This window comes from Platalea leucorodia, assembly GCF_965183815.1.
Source record: "Platalea leucorodia genome assembly, chromosome: 4".
In the NCBI taxonomy this organism is placed as follows: Eukaryota; Metazoa; Chordata; class Aves; order Pelecaniformes; family Threskiornithidae; genus Platalea; species Platalea leucorodia.
In genome coordinates, this window is record NC_138826.1 from 84,480,525 (window position 1) to 84,501,342 (window position 20,818).

The following is a 20,818-nucleotide window of genomic DNA, read 5'->3' on the forward strand; positions in this document are numbered from 1 at the left end:
ATAACCTTTTCTTAAATTCAGCAAAGAGTTTCCCCAATTTCAACCAATTGTCTGTTATTTGAATCAGTTTTTCTAATTTTTACTAGGTGTGATACATTTTAAGTCATTTAGGCTGTTTCCTCTTAACTGATAAAACTTATGTTTTGAGTAGCTCTTTTAATTCATGTGTGTGAAGAAAGTAATTTTCTGTATTGTGGCAGATGGACAACTGGGACTTCCCAATGTCCAGCAGCCATTACACAATCCAACACTCGTGTCAAAAGGTCTAGTGAAAATTCTTGAAGCCTTGGTTCTGAAAAAAGCTTTAAAAATCTTGTTTAGCAAGAGTTTACTTCTCTGTACAAGCAATAGATGATTTGTATGCACCTGAATGTTACCATTTTTAAGACTGCCAGACAAAGCCAGCAATAATGATTTGTATGTCTGGTATATATTGGTATTTTTGATTGTTCTGCTTTTCAGATAAGCAGATGGGAAATGGATGAATGCTATGAAGCTGTATGGAAGCATATGAAGCATATGGAAACATAAATAAAACGGTGTAAAACAATGTGTTTAGCTAGCCTCCAATTTTAACTCCTGCAAGCACTACAGCAAAAAGATTGGTAACATTTACTGATTAAGGCTACAAAGGCAATAGCCAATCCATAAACTAAGATGAACTATGTAGAACTGGGATTTTTATTTTACATTAAAAAATATCTAATTGTCAACAATTAAAGCCCTAGTAATACTTGAATCAAAATCCCAAAACTGAGAAACACCAAAGTAGTTTTATGCATTGCTGTATTGCTTGCCCTTGTTTATATTTAAGTGCAAACAATGCCTTTGATTTTTAAGGTTGATCAAGAACTGGAACTATTAGAGTGCTTCTTATGTTTAGTTAACCTTAGGATGACAGAAAGTTATGCATATTTGATTTTGTAACCCATACAGTAGCAGAAATTCAGTTATGTAGTACCTTTCATGAATGCTTTCTACCACTAATTTCATATGAAAGTTGCTCATACAGAAATATTTTGAAGCTGCTGGTACTGCAAGGTCAATGTGGAGGAAGAAGCAACAGCTAAATTTTTCCTGCTTGACTTCCACTGGTTTGAAGATTTTTTCTTCTTTACCTGGGATTTTGGTGTTTTGTTTTGTTTTTTTTTTTTTTTTTTTTAGTTTTTTGGGTTTTTTTTAGTTTGTGTTGTTTTTTTTTTTTTATAACCTGACAAAAGCATATCAGGCTGTGCTCATTCTACTGGGATGGAAAAGAGAATTTCAGGAAGAGTTTTAAAGTGCCCTCAAACTGACCTTTACTTTTCTATGTGGGAATTAAACACATCAGCTTTTCCCCATGTTACCCTTCTTTTTTGTCCAGAGCCAGAAGTTATTCAGACTGTTATTTGAGTTTTTATGAATACTGTCTACTTTCTGGACTTCATCTAATGTCCAGTCAAGTTAGCAGAATACTATGGATACTCACCCATATCAATTAACTTAGAGTCACACATTTTATCCCCAAACCACTGAAGTTGTGTGCAATACTTCTCCTCACAAATTACTGATAAGCCATTTTAAAAATCTGATTTTTTGGTGTTTTTGGTGGTTCTTCAGGAAAGAAGACATCACTCCAAAGTCTATCAAGAAATAAAGAACTGTCTGATGTGACACGTCTCCTCTCTTCTTGTGAATACACATATTCAAATCTAAACAATTTCCCTTTCATATTTTACTGAATCCTTCTGCTCATCACCTGACTTTCTACCCTGTTTGTCTGTCTGTATAAAATATTAAGGTGGCCCACAATGACTTAGAAGATGATGTAGTTTTGCAATACATTATATAATCAATTCTCATGAGTACTAGTTTAGCAAGATTCAACTCTTTTTGCTTTGAACACTTTCATTCCTGCTGCTTAGGAGGATGAGACTTAATTCTATCACAGACAGAAAACGTAAAGTGATTTTGTCATTTAAAAACTGTGAAGGTCAGAAGACATGCCTGTATTCAAGTTAATGTAAAAAGAATATGATGTTAAAAATAAAGGCAGAGATGTAGAAATAATGTAACTGTAGCCGTTTCTTTTCCTCATAAGAGAAGGATAAAGAAAAATATTACTTGACCCAAACTCTTCTTTTAAAATAGCAAAAGAGTAAATTAAAAAGAAAAACAGACCCCCCCTAAAAAATGTGTATTCAAAATGGATTGCAAGACATCCTCTGAGTCTTCTGGCCTCACTTCATGAGTGCTAGTAGTAGCAATTGTTATCTTGCCACTCATGTGAAACACTTTCCTGTGTGAAATCACATCGGCCGTACCTAACTGCTTTCTAAAGGGTATTCCTATCTAAAAGGAGAAGGGAGGAAACCACTGATGCACCATGACTTTATATTATGAAAGACATTCTGTTTTCCCTATGGAAGAGTTGCCTCTTGGAGTATGAAGTTCTGGAATATGCATTAGGTTGCAGATTGAAAAGGACCAGTTCAGAGTGTATTCAATACTATCACATTTCCCTTAGTTCTAGATATAAATATAAATAGCTATCAGTGGCTCTCTTAGTTGCTTGTAGCTTCTTCATGACTGTTCATAAAAAAGTCTGGTATTCAGAATTTGACAGGTACTTGATAAGCTTTTCCATTTCTTCTTTGCAAGAGTTTAATTTCCTTTACTCATTTAATTGCTTGTATTTCCAAACTTTCAAAGCCTATGCTCTTGAAAATGGATTTGCAAAAGCAGAAAACAATCACTTCAGCAAATTTTGAATTATCCTGATGGAATGTAAATGTGCATGTTTCAAGACTAAAACCAAAAAATGTCTTTACCTATAGGTATTCTGTTTAGTGTCTAAATGTTAAGAGTTCACTCGCAGCTATAGCTCAGAATTACAAGTGCCCATCAGCAGCTATTTGGTCTTTACAAGACAGGGGAAATTCAGAGTCAAGTCACCTGACACAACTTGACAAACAACTTCCATGATGTAATACAAATGGCAGGGATCCTCTCATTTCAAGTCATAGAAGCATTTGAGTGCTGTGAAGGCTGAAAAGTTTGGATCCACTTGTCTGTGAAGAAGACTTCTTCTGCAGCAATACAGTCTCTTTGCAGAGCAAAGATAGGGCACAAACAGCGTAAAAAAAGATCTTAACACAGTGGATGAGAGTGTTCTGAATACACATAGGTTTTCTGCATTTTTGGATTATTAATTGTCTATGATAGTGACAGAATGTCCTACTAAATGCTAAGAAATCACATGGCTAAATAGCACATCATAGTGATATAAACATACTGGTTGCCTTCACTTTCATTTGCTATGGTTACTGTTGGTTAAATGGCTGAAACATAACCAAACTGATAATTTCATATTAATAGAGTCAGAGCTGAGGTTACACTGTGTACTTTCATTTCCCACGGTAACCATGAATAGGATGTATAACTTTTTTTTTTTTTTTAATGAAATTAATTGGATTAAGAACCAGAATTAAGAACCAGAAGTGATATTTTAGTGATGTATCAACACCTTCTGTGTCACAAAAATGAGTCATTGCTTCTGTGATTAGGTGAAGGAGAGAAAAGATGTGTTCATGGACATTCTATTTTATTAAATCTGTTTTTGATATGTAACTCCTATGTACTAAAGAGCCTGACTGACTTTTAAGGAGAATTTCCATCTCTATGAATTTAGATCTTGTGCAACCCAGATTACAGCCAGCAGGGATCCAGAACAAAGGCAGTTATACAAACACTTAAAATTAGTTTGAATTTAGGCCATGATCCACTGAACTCTGTGATCCTTGCTGAGTCTTTTCTGCAGAATACTTTTTTTTAATTGAAATTTTGCTACAGCTTATCTACACCAAGAAGATTCAGACTTTCCATTTCCTCACAACTCAACTGCAGAACAAAAGACTTACCATCACACTCGTATCATTTTAATTAACGATCTATCTAAAATATGTATGGATAAATAAACTAAAAATAATTACAGAGTTTCCAGGGCTCTCCGTTCTTTTGGTGTGTGCTGCCTTCCACAGTCATCTTTCTACCTTTGACTCCCTCTTCAAGATTTACATGCTGCTCTTTTGCTATTATGACTGGCTGTAAATAAAGTAGATCACTATGTTACTTTCAGAAAATATCACCTGTCTTGCTGACTTATCGCTCTCAATTTTTTACTTCCTATAGAGATGTTTGAATTTACTGTTACTGATCTTGTGCATGAAGGAAAACACTTCGGAGGTGGCAGCTAATGTGGGAGCCACAGCCACCACGTCAGAGAGCGCAGGGAACGTGGAATTAAGCACCTGCTGATTTGATTGGGCTGGTTTGCATCTATTTTCAGTTCGCTTTGAGTGCCAGTCGTCATCGTCTAACCTTGCTATCGCAGTTACTCACAGTGTTCCTACGCTCCTCCCAGACTGACGCTAGCTCCGTTGCTCTCGGCCAGGACTCAGACTGTCAGGAGGGGTGGGAGACATTCAGGCCTCCTCAGCTGTGGGAGAGACCTGCCCCATGGCACCTGCAGGACCCAGCTGGGGCAGGCAGCTGTGCAACGCCTGCCCCTGAATTAACTGCAAGAACTCTTACACACCGCTGATACAGAAACTACCTTTGATGCAGGCTCCTTCCACTGTTAGCAGCCGCACAACCAAGGCAGACCTCCTGCTGTCACACTTACTTACAAACCTCTCACAGAGACCCAGTGCTCTCCTTCTATCTCACCAAGCTACCTAAGCATGTCCCATATCTGTTGCAGTGGAGAAGCAAAAAAGCCTGGTCTCCAGCCTGGGGTTTTCAGAAAGGACCTCTGGCTCTTCTGCATGCTGGGGGGCCCGCCTATCCCAGGGCATGTCACCCTGCTGAAAGCCCAGAGCTGCACTAACAGGACCTAGAGATGGGTAGGAGTAGGTGGCTACACAGCCAAATGTGCTGGTATACCGCATGAGAGTGTGTGAGCCTCAGGGCCCGGCTGTGACCACGAGCAGAAGGGATTTTATGAGAGGACATAAACAGTATCCGTTTTGTACAGTGCAAAAATAGCAGCCAGCAGTGGTGCCAGCTATCTAGCTCTTCAACATTATTTATGAACACTCCTCTCCCCTACTCATTTTTCCCTGATAGCAAGTGACTGTGCAAATGCAAAGTTTGAATAGATGGTCTCACTAAGATTAAAGTTAAGAAATGAAGTTTCCTACCTCCCTATTACAGTCCTACTACACAGACAATGATCCAGTCCTTCTTCTAGAAAGGGAATGCACCATGCTGTGCTTAAACTGCCTCTAAAAAAGTAATACTTACTGTTTGGCTGAATTAACACTAAAGAAGAGGATTTATCCAACTGTGATCTTTTTTTTTCAAGTTCACTTTTACCATTGTTCTAGTTCTTTCATTTATTCTCACTAGGGATCTAAAGTTTGTTAAATCCAGAGTAGGAAAGGCCCACAAACATCAGCAAGAAAAATGATGATTATGACAAACATTTAAGAATATGTTTTATCCTTCACATTTAGAACTATGTTTCTCTAAAAGCACGTGACCCCCTTTATCCTTAAAAAGCCTGACTATTTTCTTGACTTTGATTCTTTTACTGGCTGTGTTCCACCTTATTTTGCTCAAGAAAAGACAGGCTGCACAACTCTTTAGATAGTTTTGATGCCATCTTTGTGTAATAACAAAATCCTTATCCTTTTTTTTTTTTCTTCCAAAAAGAAGGGAAAAAAAGCCTCCAGGCTTTCTGTGCTCCAATTGGTATACCATTTATAAGTTTACAAAACTTTCCTCTCATAATCTATGAAAATATTTCTGTGCTTCATTTCCCTATAGAAAGTATTCTTTAATTGGATCCAGTAGGTATAATTTACAGTGCTAGCTGAACATGAAATTATTCAAAGTCTCAATTTTGGATTAGCTAGGAAAGCAAAGATGAAGTCCTGGTTCCGAGAAAATCCTTAGGAGTTTTAAAACTGTCTTTGAGGCATCAGATTCTATTCCAAAACTTGATATTCATATGTAGGTAAAATCAATATGGTAGGCTGGAGCCTCACATCATATTGCTATCCTCGTAATCTACTTGTATTACCTGAGAGCCCAGGAGTCCCCATTCTAGGTTAATCAGTGCATAAAAAGCAGATGTTCCCTGCTTCAAAGGATGGATGCAGACAGGATACTACAAAGAAACAACAAAATATTGTTTAGCAGGAGACATGACCTTATCAGGACAGCAGCACCAGGGGGATGTCGTATCAGTACAAGAACTTGTCGGAAGACAATAAATTAGAAATGTCTATGCAGAATATCTCCAAAGTGGAAGGGGGAATACATGGGCGAAGCCAGAGATTTGAAAGTGTTGCATATGTAGAATTTGTGCCAGATGAACAGGAAAAGCAGAGTCCAGAGAGAAGTCAGAGGAAAGATACTCTCCAAAGTTCATGAAGCTTAGTAGACATCCAATATAAATTTAGAATGGAGTTCAGCTCTTCTTGTTTTACTCAAACATTGCCATTTTGGATAATCATTAGTACTGGGATACTCAGTTACAGGAGGTCACAGAATCACAGAATGGTTGAGGTTTGAAGAGACCTCTGGAGGTCATTTGGTCCAACCCCCTGCTCAAGCAGGGCCACCAAAAGCCGGTTGCCCAAGACCACCTCCAGATGGCTTTTGAATATCTCCAAGGATGGAGACCCCACAACCTCCCTGGGCAACCTGTGCCAGTGGTCAGTCACCCTCACAGTAAAAAAATGTTTCCTGATGTTCAGGAGGAACCTCCTGTGTTTCAGTTTGTGCCCACTGCCTGTGGTCCTGTCACTGGGCACCGCTGGAAAGAGTCTGGCTCTGTCTTCTGTACACCCTCCCTTCAGGTATTTACATACATTGACAAAATCTCCCTGAGCCTTCTCTTCTTCAGGCTGAACAGTCCATGGTCTTTCAGCCTTTCCTCATATGAGACATGCTCCGGTCCCAGTCCATTAATCATCTCAGTGGTGATGCACCAGACCCTTTACAGTATGTCCATGTCTCACACCGCTAGCCTTCTTTGCAGCAAGGGCACGTTGCTGGCTCATGTTCAATGTTTGGCAGTATGGAAGAAACAATGTAGTGTTTAAGAATTTTACTTTTAAACTTGATTTTATTTTAGTCAAAGCTTTATTTTGTTAAGGAGTTTGTAAAGGAAAGCTATTAAATCTGTACCAGACCAAGAGGAATCCAAGGTCATTAGCTATGGGATTATAAACCAGTCCTTTAAAGGGCCATTTGATAGCAAACTGCCACTCCATAACAGGTTTTCATCAACAGTTAAAGTATAGAAAGACAGTTACATCAAGGAGAAAAGCAAAATCCCCTATTTGTGACCGCCTATGCTGTTTTTATTCTCAACTATACAAGGCATTTATCATTACATTCCTCTCCTGTGAAAGAAACATAGACAGCATGTTAAAGGGTCAAGTGGATTATTCTTCCTGATGCTGAAAAAAGAGATACGACTCTACTTTTTTGGAAGGATGTTCCTTGAAATCATAACTACCTTTCACACCTCACTGACCACATATTTTATAAGCAAAACCAGTAGCTGTTACATCATATGAATTAATATACAGTGGTAGCTTTTATAAGTTTTTATACTTTACCATATTTCTCTCTCTTCAAAACATTTCGAAACTTAACATGTTCAGTTGTAAATGTTGATCCTCTGTTTAGTCAGAATGATTAAGTGACGGTCATTGTAGCATGACTCATTGCTTCTGGATAGGAATTCACACAATGTTATCTTTGTTATGAAGCACAGTTATGATTCACATCAGTCCAAGCCTTCTTCCAGTGAGGATAGTTATGATTACATTTGGAATACTTCATTCTACTTGGTGATTTACTGGTAAGTGAGCTCAGTACTTATGCTGATACTTTCTGAAGGAGAAAAAAAAAAAAAAGAAGTCTGACTGCATTCCTTAAAGATTGGTGCTGCCAAAACCATATGTTCTCATTAGATGAAAATGAACCTCCTTAGAGGAAAATTCTTGAAAAATCCTGTATTAGAACCTTCCCACAGAGAACAGGAGGTTGCTGACGCATTTGGTCTTGTACAAGGTACTGCCAGAGACATAGGGTAAAGTCATAGACAGAGCTTCACTCTTCAGTGAAGCTTTGATTTTACTTATGCTACTAGCTCTGCAGGAAGATTGCAATAAAACAGGATGATTTGGAATAGAGTTACTATAAAGCATGTCCCCATTAAACTGAATTATTTGAACTGGTGTTTGAAATAAAACAGCTTGTGTACTAATACTGGTATCTGGGATTGTGTCCTTGCATTTGTGCATGATCTAACCTAGCTTTTTGCTGTGTTGACCTTGCACACTACATTCAGTGTTTCAAAGCTCTCTCAGTATCTGATTGAACATGGCAATTTCTGTGCCATAAAAATGATGTTCTAATAGTAAAGAGAAATAAAAAGTTTCTAATGCCTTTTTTTTTTTTATTCTTTTAGTTATAGGGACAACAGCATCAACTAAACTATATGGTTTTGAGAAACCCATGTAGTTTTCTTTTGATTAGTCTATTAAGACAAGACATAAATGTAAACATACGTTCTATTTTTGAGCATAAAGATCTACATTTTTTTTTCTTGTAAACTAAGAATGTGAATCTTGAAACAATCAAAACATTCCAGGTGTGCTTGAAAAGGAAAGGGTTTGACCTTACCAAAAAGCAACATTTCGTCTTTTTCTTCCCCAAAACAAACAGACACATTGACAGACATCAAGGGAACTGTGGAATTTTAAAGATGCTGTATTCTCTGAGAGAAAAACAACATTTGTGACTGCGATTTTTGACCACTACTCCTTCACATCTCTTAGTGTGCACTTCTAAAAGTCACAGAGATGCCTCGCTTGCCTTATGCAGGGCATGCCTAATATACAAGTTAGCTATGCATTAGTTCTGCCGCCTTCTGCATAATGAATCAATCAAGAAGGAGTTGCATTTGTCATTTATATAAGTCTCAGAGGTGTGAGCATGGACTGAACTGTCTTTCACAGATTCACGTTTACCTTCTCTTCACTGCACTTTCATGTCACTTAGGCTGTAACAATTACTTTTACAAACTATTGCACACAGGGCACATCTTACTTAACCTAAGCCAAGTAAAAGGGAGGTGCCGAATCAGCTTAGCTGCCTCAGACTTCTGTGGAAATGAATAGATTAGGTTTCTTCAGTTGTTTCAATTAATTAAAAAAAAAAAAAAAATCAAAATTAATATCTTTCTTACCCTTGAACACACAGAAAGAGACCTAGTAATAGTGTTGAAGCAATCAAGAAATGTTTTTGCAATGCAGTTTGGCAGCACAAAGTCCATAGCTTTTTTAATAGCATTCAATCTACAGAGGGTATTTCATCTATGTAGGACAATAAATTCAACTACACCTGCAGCAGCTCTGGACATCTCATTACAGGGAGACAGCGACAGATTGGAAGAAATCCAGGGTAGCAAAACACAAGTGATAATTCACTTGTAAGACAGACTTATGGAAATATTAGATGGGCTAAATACATACCAGTTAAGCCAAAGAGTAAGTAAATGGAGACAGAATTCCACTGCTATTTGAATAATGCAGACAGAGGAGATGGAGATAGGTGGTTTTTGTTTGGCTGGTCTTAACCTTGATATAATGAGATTTCACTGAGTTGATAGCAACGAAGGAAAGATTTAGGACAATACCAGGAAAAAGTCCTCAGCTGTATCACTCAAAGTACTGGTCTGTACTAATCTGGGTATACCACATCTAGGTGCAGATACAGCTACAAAAGAATGCACTCCAAACTAACCAACCAGCCCCCTCCATCCTTCAAAAAAACCCACCACAACTCAAAAGCAAAACAAAGAACTGTCAGAGTACACGGACTTAGCTGCACAACGGGGGCAATTTCTTGTTCACACAAATAAACTTCTAGCACCTAAGGTTTTGTTGTAGTTATTGTCTTAATACATTGCTGTGAGTAACGAGCATGGTCAAGATATGGTAGTGATCCTGTCTTCCATTGACTGAATAAAGCTCCCCTCTCAGGAGGAACTGACAATAAAATAACAAATAAGCTCTTATCTTCTGGAGAGCCCTCAAACTCTCATGTGTAGAGGGTTGGCCTCAGCATATTGGAAGGCTGAACTACAGAGGAAAAAAACCACATCCTTGGGACATATGATAGTAACATAGAGCAAATGTCACTGTGGCTCTAAAAGTTTGTCCCTTCATATCCAAAAGTCTGGTTTTCCAGTACAAATGTTAACTGCACTGCAAAATTTCCACTTAGTACAGAGATACTGAGGAAAGTTTTCTAATAGGGAGATAGTAGAGCTATACTCTGTTACCTATGCATGATTTATCTGGGAGTCTTTCTGCATCCTGAGAGATTCTTCTCCAGATCCATCTCCAGAATTCTGGAAAGGTATAATTTTCAAAACTTTGTCATATACAAAGTGTTTGCTCAAATATATTCAGTACAAGAGCAACAAGAGGACTGTTTTCTAAAAGAAGTTTTAAAAAGTTTTCTAGTAATAGCCATTACTTGAAAAATATCTTATTGCCATGAGGACATGATTAATTCCTTCTATGCTATCACTCTGGGAAGAATTCATGCTTTCATATTTCTATGCAGGGAGTCAGAAGGAAGAAGAGCTAAATCTTTTTGATCTTATTCAGTCAGGGAACAGTGATGGGACCAGATGCACCAGGAGGATAACAATAATCTGATCAGCAATGGTGCTGATTTCTTTTTCTGCAAGTGCTCTCTGTTTTGAGGGATCTAGATAATCAATGAACATTACAGTGATCCTAGATTAGTTTTGTTTATTGAGCTTACTATATGAAACACAATGACGAATAATAAGTCAAGCAATGCCCAAGTCCAAACAGCAGTTTGCAGTGACAGCGGCATTTATTCGAAGTACACAGGAATGTGACTCAATTCTCTTTGCTGAGCCGTCCTGCCATCATTACTAATGCTTACTATAACAGAACAAGAAATTTAGCTTAAAGCAATACTATAAATTAAATCCCAAATATTTAAGAAAGGTAAGAATTTTTTCTCCCTGTTTAAGAATACAACATGCCAAAATTTAAGACCACAAAATGTTTTATTCAAAGCCTCCAAATAAACTTGTTACTGGCTCATATATAAGGAATTACAGGAAAGGGAATGTTCACTTCAGAGATCTGCATAGCCAAAAAGGGGGAAAATAATAAATTATACCCCTTTGTGACATATGGAATTAAATATAAAGGAATTAGACAGAAATTAAGGTATTGGCTAGGTAATGTCCTTAAAAGTTTTAAAAGGGATGTCATAATGATAAAAGAATTGCACTTAAAGGCAGGCAGATGGAGAGGCCCAGGAGGGCTGCTCAGCAGGACAGCATACAAGTGAGTCCTGCTTGCACAGACTGGACGTCCGTGTCTGACAGCTCGACTCTGTCTTTCCAGAAAGGGGGCCCTAAGCTAATGAAAACTGCTGCCAGCAACAGCCTACACAAACCCATTTGGCTGCCAAACGGCAGCAACATCAGGCTGTGAAGTTGTTTTTCCCTGTTGTTGCCAGACTTATGAAGGAACTGTCACTTTGATGACTTTTTTTAATCTTTTTTTTTTTTTTAAATTTTTTATAATGACAGATTAGCAAATATGTATTTTTTTAATTTTCCATGACAGACGTACAGGGGCACCAGAGCTAATGACATGTACAGCTCTGCATCTGCATTTTTATTTTACAGAGGAAACATCTCAGACAAAAATAATAATCAGTGAATACATGTTTTCCTGTTAGTAACTAGGTTGGCAGTGGTTTTGTTTTCTATGACAAGCCTTTGTGAACAGGCAGGAGAGACAGCTGTGCTCAGAATTGTGCACCTGTAGCTTAAGTCCTCTCTCTCTTCCAGCTGATTGGGGGGTAAAAAGATTTAAACAAGAAAAAAAAAATCTTGGCAAGGTTTTTAATTCTGTAGAAAAATAATAGAAACATTTAACATGCTGAGCACCATCTCGCAGCTTATTAGAAAGAGTTATCAGCTTGAAAGCAATTTAGAGGCAGACACCTTATACAGTACAGTCACTGACAACAAGCAATCATACTGCCTCAGATTGAGAAATCATAGAAGTGAAGAAAATCACTGGAGAAGTGAAGCCAGCTAGAGCCAGGGTGGGGAAGGAGGAGAGTCCAAGACGATTTATAACCCTCTTAACCAAAAATTCAACATCTGCCTTCAGCTGTAAGATGCTCTAATGCAAATGGTATAGGTTGCTAGCCTACATTCTTGTAGCGTATCTATACAGACAACTGTCAGTGCGGCCTCTCTTACTGAGGACCCTGAAGGTTTACAGTATCCAAAGAGGCACAAATGTGCCTCTGTGGACATAACTTTATGTTGGTCAGTATGACTGTAATGCGACTGATGTGAGATGCACATTAGTTTTTCTCCAGAAATTCTATTTTTGTTTTATTTTGAAAGAAATGTGTATTAAAAATTATCCTTCCCCTTTACAGGGCCCCAGTAAAAGTATCTGCAGTCTTAGATTTCTTGGGGAATAGGTAGCCTATTGAAAACAAAATTTCTCCTGCTTCAATTGGTAAGCTGCTGTCCTACAGAGTTTTCTTTATGTGTCCCAAGAAATCAGATAATACTTTTAGTTTCTGGACTACACCAGCTTGTTTTTTCTTAAGACTGCCTAAAATCTGAGCTTTCTGCACACTCAATATCAGACAAGGCTCTTTCACTTTTTCCTTGTGGTGCTCACACATGTCCCCTAAGTCAGCTGTGAGCCAGCCGTGAGCAGTACGAAGGCCAAGTGACTGTGCTAGTGGGGTGTTGCCACCAGGCTCACACAGCCCACCCAGCAGCAGTGCTCTTGGCTTTTTCTTTGGTGCAGCTGCTTTGCGAGAAAGGTTGGCAATGTGCCATGGCCCCAGATGAAGAACATGCGCTGCCCTTATCGTTAGCCCACGTGCTGACTATGCAGCTTCTCAGACACGTGCAGTTCCAATGTCTACAACTGTTCAAGACTCCACAACACCGAAACTGGTCAAACCTATTGAAAAATTATAGCTGTTGCTCATACCAGCTTGGCAAGTCAGGATGCAACGAGTTAGTTTTGATGCAGCAGAGCTTCATGATACTCAGGTAATGCAAATTGTCACTAATAGGCACAGTGGTACCCTCCAGCCCTGTGTGCAATGAGGGGTGAATAAATGCTTTTATGTACATAATAGAATTTTAAACTGTTACTTCCCACCACTGGAGCTTTTCTGAGCAGCAGCGCTGGAAACTCTTTGCAGTGGAATCACACCTCCACGAGTTACTTTCAGCTGTGGCCGCTGCATAGCTGCTCACCATCTGTCACGAAGGCGGCAGGGAGGAGCGTTGGAATAGGAGCCCAGACTCATTCGGGAAACATTGGCAACGGCTACGTGAGAGAGCGACCGGGAGCTTCACGAGGGAGGTGACAGCTTCCTATTGTAGCCTCCTGAGAAATGAGAGGCAGAGCCATTGCACAAAACAGATCTGGGCTCTGAAGGAGCTAAAACAGCAGGCAGCACAGCTAGCAAGAAGTTGTTGCAGGCAATTCTCTGCACTTGTTGTATGAGACCCTTAATCTGCTCTTGCTAGTGAAGGCAGAGCCTATGCCTTGCAGCGCTTTTTCCCCCCATACTTTCATGTGCTCCCATTAAGAAAAATGCCAATATGTGGATAAAAAATTATTTTCGCACAGAGAGCATGTTTGTGAGCAACAGTAACACGCTCAACTGCTTTTATTGTTAATAGAACATGGGAGAAACCAAACATGCATCAAAAAGATAAACGGGAAGGATTTGTGATAGCTTTAAGCGCTATCTACTCTGCAATCAAAGAAAAGAAACTGTGAGTTTACAGTGAATGTCTCCATTTAATATACTTTGGAAAGCTGAGTTTGAATCTCACGTGCTGTGGGGTATGTGCACCAGGCTTCATTATGTATGCAATGCAAAATTAGCAGCAGTTACTTAGTGCCCAGCAGGGCATTTGACAGCTGTTTGAACCAGAAGCTCATCATCAAGTTTAGAGAGTTAGCTAGAAAAGAGGGAAGAGTGGGAAAATCCTATAGGGTCACAGTGCAAGCAGAAGGCTTAGTTCAGAGCCTTATGAAATCAGAGAGAAACTTTCCATTAATTTCACAGTGAGTTGTGTAGACCTTTAGTAAAGAATCATATGAGCTGAGTAGGCACTGACAAGGAGAGAAAAATGGGCATGAACACTACAGGACTGGACAAAGGTCTTCTTTCAATAAAGAAAGAAATCAGCTGGAGAGGCTTTGGAGTTTTGTAGGGTTTGGAGGAACAGCTGGAATCCTCTCAAGATTCACCAGAGGCTGGTAACTTTACAAATAGGATTGATCTTGCAAAACTTCCTTTACTGGAAGATAAAAAATGTACTGGCCAGTCAGAGATTGTTGTCTAGGTTTTATCTATAGTCAGTGGAGAGACAGGAGCAGCCACAAAGCAATTCACTCCGTCTACTTCTTTCTGCTGACAACAAAGGAAGACGAGATGACTATCTTGTGCTGCACCAAGCAACTCTTAAAGGACTAAATTTATGTACAATGAATGCAACTCTCTGTTGTTATTAAGCAGAGTCACTCAAAAACATGCTTTGAAGAACCCAAAAGACAATCTAGGCTCTACTTCTTGGAACCTGTTGAACATTGCCTCTTTACAGATTGAGTTGTGATTTTGTAATTGTATCTCTTAGAGAACAGTTTACTTAAAAGAACAAAATTACATTCAACTGCACTTTTATTAAATAGAAGAAAAGCCATTTTCTGCAAAAGTGCCTATTTAAAAAACACTGACACTGTAATCGTCATTGTTTATTCTGGCTGTGCAGAGCTTGCACAGGTGGAGGCTTCCTAATGCTGATAGCTGTGACTAGAATTGTTGAACACTTCAATCTAGGAAGTCCTCATACCTTGTCCCTTTGTACTGCTCTGAGAAGATGTAGTAGGAAAAAAATCTCATAAGTGTAAAGCAAGGCCTTAGGCTGGGCATTTGGGGTGGGGGTGGTGGAAACTACCTATAAGAAGAGGTAAGCAATGAAAGAAATGGCTTAGGGGGGTTATAGAGCTGTCAGCATTGGAGAGTTTTAGAAATTACATGTTATATGCAGCTGATTCTAACTTTGGAGAGACGGATGGATCTTTAAGGATCACGTATCTTCCATCAGGAAGAGGCACTTTGAACTCAGAATACTGACATGGCTTAGAGAAGTACAGCCTTGATTAATTTCCCAAGTATCAGCTAAATGGATATTAGATAATTGAGTATACAGGTGAACCATCATGCTGTATTCCATACAGCACTTGTGTTATATCTAGAATTAAGCCACAATTAGTCTTGGATAAACTAAGATTTGCCTCATCTATACAGTTTGAGAGATCTCCACCACACTGAGCAGATGGTTACCTGACTAGCCTCTGCTCAACCAGCTCAGTTTCTCCTGTATCTCAACACTTCCTTAAGAATCACAACTGGTTTTTAATGTCACAAGAACACATATATAAATGGGTTTGTTATTCTTCTACTTAGAGACCAATAAAACAATGGAAAAATCATTAATCTTGGCCAAAAATTCTGTCAGCAAAAATGATATATGCATTGATAAATATTTGATACTTATACTTCTTTCAGGTGATCTTCTAAGTATCTTCTTGAATTTCTGGTCTTGAATATGCAGGACATAATGCAACATCTTGTTATTAAAAAAACCTGTAACAGACATCAGTGCAATATGCAAAAAAATGAGTGTGTCATGTTAAAAGAGCTTTGCCAGTTCATATAGATGGGCAACAAAATGGAAAATATTACTTAAATGTAAAAAAGAAAACAGTGGTGTAGATGTTAATAGTTAAATTATGTTTAAAAAAATTATATGGAGTTGAAATGCCTAGTAAGGCTAAATGCAGAGTGGTTAAGCATTCCTGCTAACATCAAGCAAAATATGTCTGTAGAAATGAGGGAAGGAAAAGGTTAGGAATTTAAAAAATCTCATAAAATAGAAGCTGTTTCCACATGATATGATGATACAAGGCTCTGTGAGATATGAGGCTCTGTGATAATCCTTGAGGAGCGATTCCATTTAATCTTACTTTATGCCCCTTTATTTATATATTTTCTTCCTTCACCTGCTTGTAACAAACATTAATACTGATAAAAAACTGTTTTCATGATGCAGTGGATCATGATCAGAAAAAAGAACACTGTTAATAAAGTTCCGTAATTGAAATGGCTTCTAGCAGATAGTACACTTTCTTCATTTTCCCACGTGAGCTGTAGCATAGACTATACTTCTAAAATACAAAGGTGTTGATGCAGTATATCTTCTTTACGCCTCTTGCTAAATGTATAGTCACTGGAATGATAAGGCACACTTAAAGATAACATCTTCCAAGAGAGATAAAATGCTACATAAAAAGCAACTTCAGAATTCTGAAGACAAAATTTGACACAAAGAATGAAACTGAAGAAATCAGCTTTCATTTTACCACTGGATCTATTTTGGAAAAAAGTCACATTTTTTCACTAGCATAATAAATCTTCATGCAAGTACTTTAGTGTGACCATCAGAAAATTGAGAGTAAATGTATCTGCTATACTGAAAAATGAAGAGCTAACTGGACTGAGCTATTGGAAAAGTGAACAAGTGCCCGTTTCTGAACGTCGTGCCTACAGGTCCTGTCTCACCCTGCCTGCAGTGCTGGATCTTCATTCTGTTTATTCCAGACAGCTGAGGCCAAAACTCAAACTTGCAAAGTGTTTCAGGCAGTTGAATGTGGTTTGCAGATATTACCAGGGAATGGAAAAACAATGCTTGCCACAAAACCAGTGCTGTCTTGTGCAACACAGATTCTAAGAGAGATGAAGAGATTCACAAACAACTACCTCTTTTGAAACATGTGATTTATTTTCCTTCTTTATTCTGAAGTTTAATCCCTGAGTCAAGAATCAAATCATACTAATGGTGATATCTTTACAAGTTCAAAAATTGGACTTAAAGATAGCTGGTTTTCTTTAGAAGCATAATACAAACATATACACTCCTACTCAAAGATATAAAACAATGTAAAACTTCTTCTGAATGTGATTTTGTTGTATAGATCATGCATTATCATTTAATCATTAAATAAAGCAGTCTAAGGCATTGTTGGAAAACTTTGTTAAAGAATTTTGTAAATTTATTTCTCTTGCTAAAATATAAATTTGGTGGAAGTTGTACCTGGTAGTAGAATTTGACGGTGATATTTCTAGCCACTGATTTTTGATAAAAATAACTCCTGAATCCTATCAGTCCTACATACAAGCTTTTCATATATCTGCATAGATAAACAAGATACTGACACAAACAGGTTGAGCCTGCATGTTTTTAGGCCAGGATTTACACCTCCAAGGCAGGTGGTGACCTCATCTTGAACCATGCAGGAGCATAAGTGAGGTAAGAATCCACAAGTTATCCTCCAGATAGAATTTTTGGTAAGTTAAGACACATCATAGCACAGAAACAAGGGTGAAGTGTGCTAAAACCACAGGAATTAAATTGGTCTGCTTTCTTCTTAAAAATCTTTACATAAAAGGTCTGGTAGATAACGTGGCTACTTTAACAGTGATACAGACCTCTCCCTCCAGGGAAATACTGATCTTTGGGTACAGCCAGATGAATGTGTTACCACAGGATCCATTAAGGAGTTAACTTGCAACACGGTAAAAATATTCATGATCTACAGTAAAACTTGCTCTATGGTAATTTATCATAAATTTTTCTCCTTCACTACCAGTTAAGAGCTCTTCGGTCAGCCAGGAGTTTCAGTGTGTAAACTGGCAATTACTGACATGCCGGTCTCATAACGTGTGTTTAAATCAGCTTAGTCCGCAGAGGCTTGTTTCTCTGTGTGTGTGCCAGGCACTTACCGGATGCTGTTTAAGCGCTAAAGAGAGTCGCACACATGATATGTGGGACAGCGATCTGCTTGCTATTTATATTTCAAATTGAGCAGGCTAAATGGATTTTTGAAAGCCTCTTAAGGAAGATTTAAAGGAAGAAACAAAATCCAAGAATAGAATAAACAATGGGAAAGATTGGTATTTTCCCCTGAATAGTTACGTGCCTCAGTTTACCTATTTGATATTGCATTGGGCAGCAGAACAAACTTTAAAGATGACAAAGAGGAAGGGAAGGGAAACGATCTTTACTTGGGAGATGCTCACTTTCAGCCAGGCTAACACGGTTATTTTGCCTTAGGCCTATGCCTCAGGGTTTCCAGCAGTATAGACTTGAAAGAAAGATGCTAGCTAGCAACAGAAACTGTAAGTGAATTTTTAACAAAGGGCTATCACCTAAACACTATAGGAGTAGTCTTGTGACCCCACATCAGAAACAAGGGGGTCTGAATTGTACTAAACTTACCAAAAAACATGCAAGGGTAGAAGGTCCATAAATTCGCATGGCCAAGGATAGCATACACTTCTCCAGCCGCTGAAATTCTTTTGACTGTCATATCTTCCTTTTGACAAAGCTGAACAGGGTACATTTTCTGGTCAGCAGGTAAATTACTCCTGTTTATGAGAAAGCAAAGTGATGGACAGCAGGGCTGAAACCTTACTACAGCATCAGCTCCATTTGTCATGAGAAAGGATGCACTGAGAGTCTGCAGGAGAGCAAGATGTAGCAAACTATCTTCCCTTGAAAAGGGCAAATACTAACCCCAAGATTTTAAATCTTTAACATGGCCAGCTAACTACAGATCATCTGAGGCTTGTTGAAAAGATGCACTGGTTGTCAATTTGAAGCATAAGCTACTGACATGCAAATGTTTTCACAACCTGAGGCTTTATTTTCTAACTGCTTAAATAAATATCAAAGCAGCATCTCTTGAAAACCGCTTCTTGAAAAGAATGCTGAGAAGGAAAGTAACTTCATTTACAACTATGATTGCTTGATATTGTCAAGAATACTGCATGCTGTATCTGAAACTTTCTTATATTTTATATCAAATAAGGTTCAAATGTTGTTAAATGCATTCTTATTAAAATCTAGCTGTGTAATATTTAGTATATCTTGAACATCATTCCATTTTTACCTATATTATTGCTTTAAGTAAATATATTTAAGTATCATTGTGAAGCAATTTCTGTGAGACGTAAAAGAGAAAATTACACTCAAGTAATTGACATTAAAGTACCTGAACACTCAGGAGAAATTCCCTAAAAATAAACATATATCACAAGGCCACAATACCTTATCAATGAGATATAGCATTGCTGTTCCTTTGTTGTCTTTCTGAGTGCATATAACATTCAATTGCCAAGTTGGAAATGATCTTTTTTCATTACTTATTCCAGAAGAGTGTCTATAAGCTTTGCTATAATCGTTGATTCCTCTGTGTCAATTCTGTTTCTTAAAGAGATTCAAGTTGCCTCAGAACACTTAGCTTATTTATATGATGCTTAAATCTCATCCACCCACAAGTCACCTTTTTTCCTAAATCCTTAAGCAAGCGTGATTTTGAAGGTTTTTTTTTTCCACTGCTCTTTTTACAGAAGTCGGCAATATGCATTTAACATTATCGTCACTCAGTCTCGGGTTTGCTGAAGCAGAGCTTCTGCCTGCTGAAGCATACACAACCTTTAGACTTCATCTACCAACTTTGGGAGACTGTTAAAGAGCCACCCTACTTAGCAACAATTTTGCTTAACATCTCACATTCTTCCTCATTTCTTTCCCTGCCACTCCTGATGCTGAATTTCATGAAAATAGTTCTGTATATCAGTATTTGAGATGGAATTATGACCACATAACCAGCTTTATGGCTTCAGATAGAAAAGAAGTACGTGGCAACTTGCTTTCTTTTGTTAGGAAGGAATGAAAGTGTTGTGCATATTGTTTAACCAGAGGCACTTATGAATATAATGTTAATTTAAAATAAAAATAAAATCATCAGTCAGCCATTTTACCAGATATACTGAAAACACAGCATTTCTACTGATAGCTTAGGATTAAATTTTTGAGTCACATCCCCTGTGAACTAAAAAACTCATTCAGCAACCACTGAAACCAATGATCTGGCTTCCTACAGGTCAGTGTCCTGTGGTTGATCATCTTTGGTGTGTTAGAAGGTATATGTGTTAGAAGCATATGGAAGACATTTAAAAGACATTTCTCCAATGTGAATTCTCCATTGCTTGGTGAGCTAACACCAGCTTTTTCTTCACTGGAGCTACTGCGAACGTGTCACGGCTGCATAAGACTTGACAATGTTAATTAACCCTGAGACCTTTAGTTTTCTGCCAAATATGGTTGAAACTGGCCAACAGAAAAAAAAAAAAGGCTGAGATTTCTTTTTAGTGGGAGAGTAGGCATGAAAGACAAAGCACAGGACCACACACAATTTTCCAAAGAAAATTTGATTTAACTCTCCTTCCCCCCATCCACCCACTAATGGCTTAAACTCTGTCCTGGCCAAACGCTATTACAGTTAATGTCACTGATTTTAGAGCTGTTAATGGGCATGAAGATTACAGCTCCTTTCTCCTTATACCGTTTGATTTCCATTAGCACACTTTATCATCAGGCTGTACCTAACAGAAGGTGCTGAAATCTCTGACAGTAATTCCTCATAATTTTGGCTCATGTGGAAATAAGAATGTAACTCCCAGGTGAAGCAGTGTATCCATTTTCCCATGCATCCTATTAAACATGGCATTAATTTTCAGTTGGCCTAAATACTGTCCCCCTTCAACTAAAACGCAATTATTTGCAAGTATG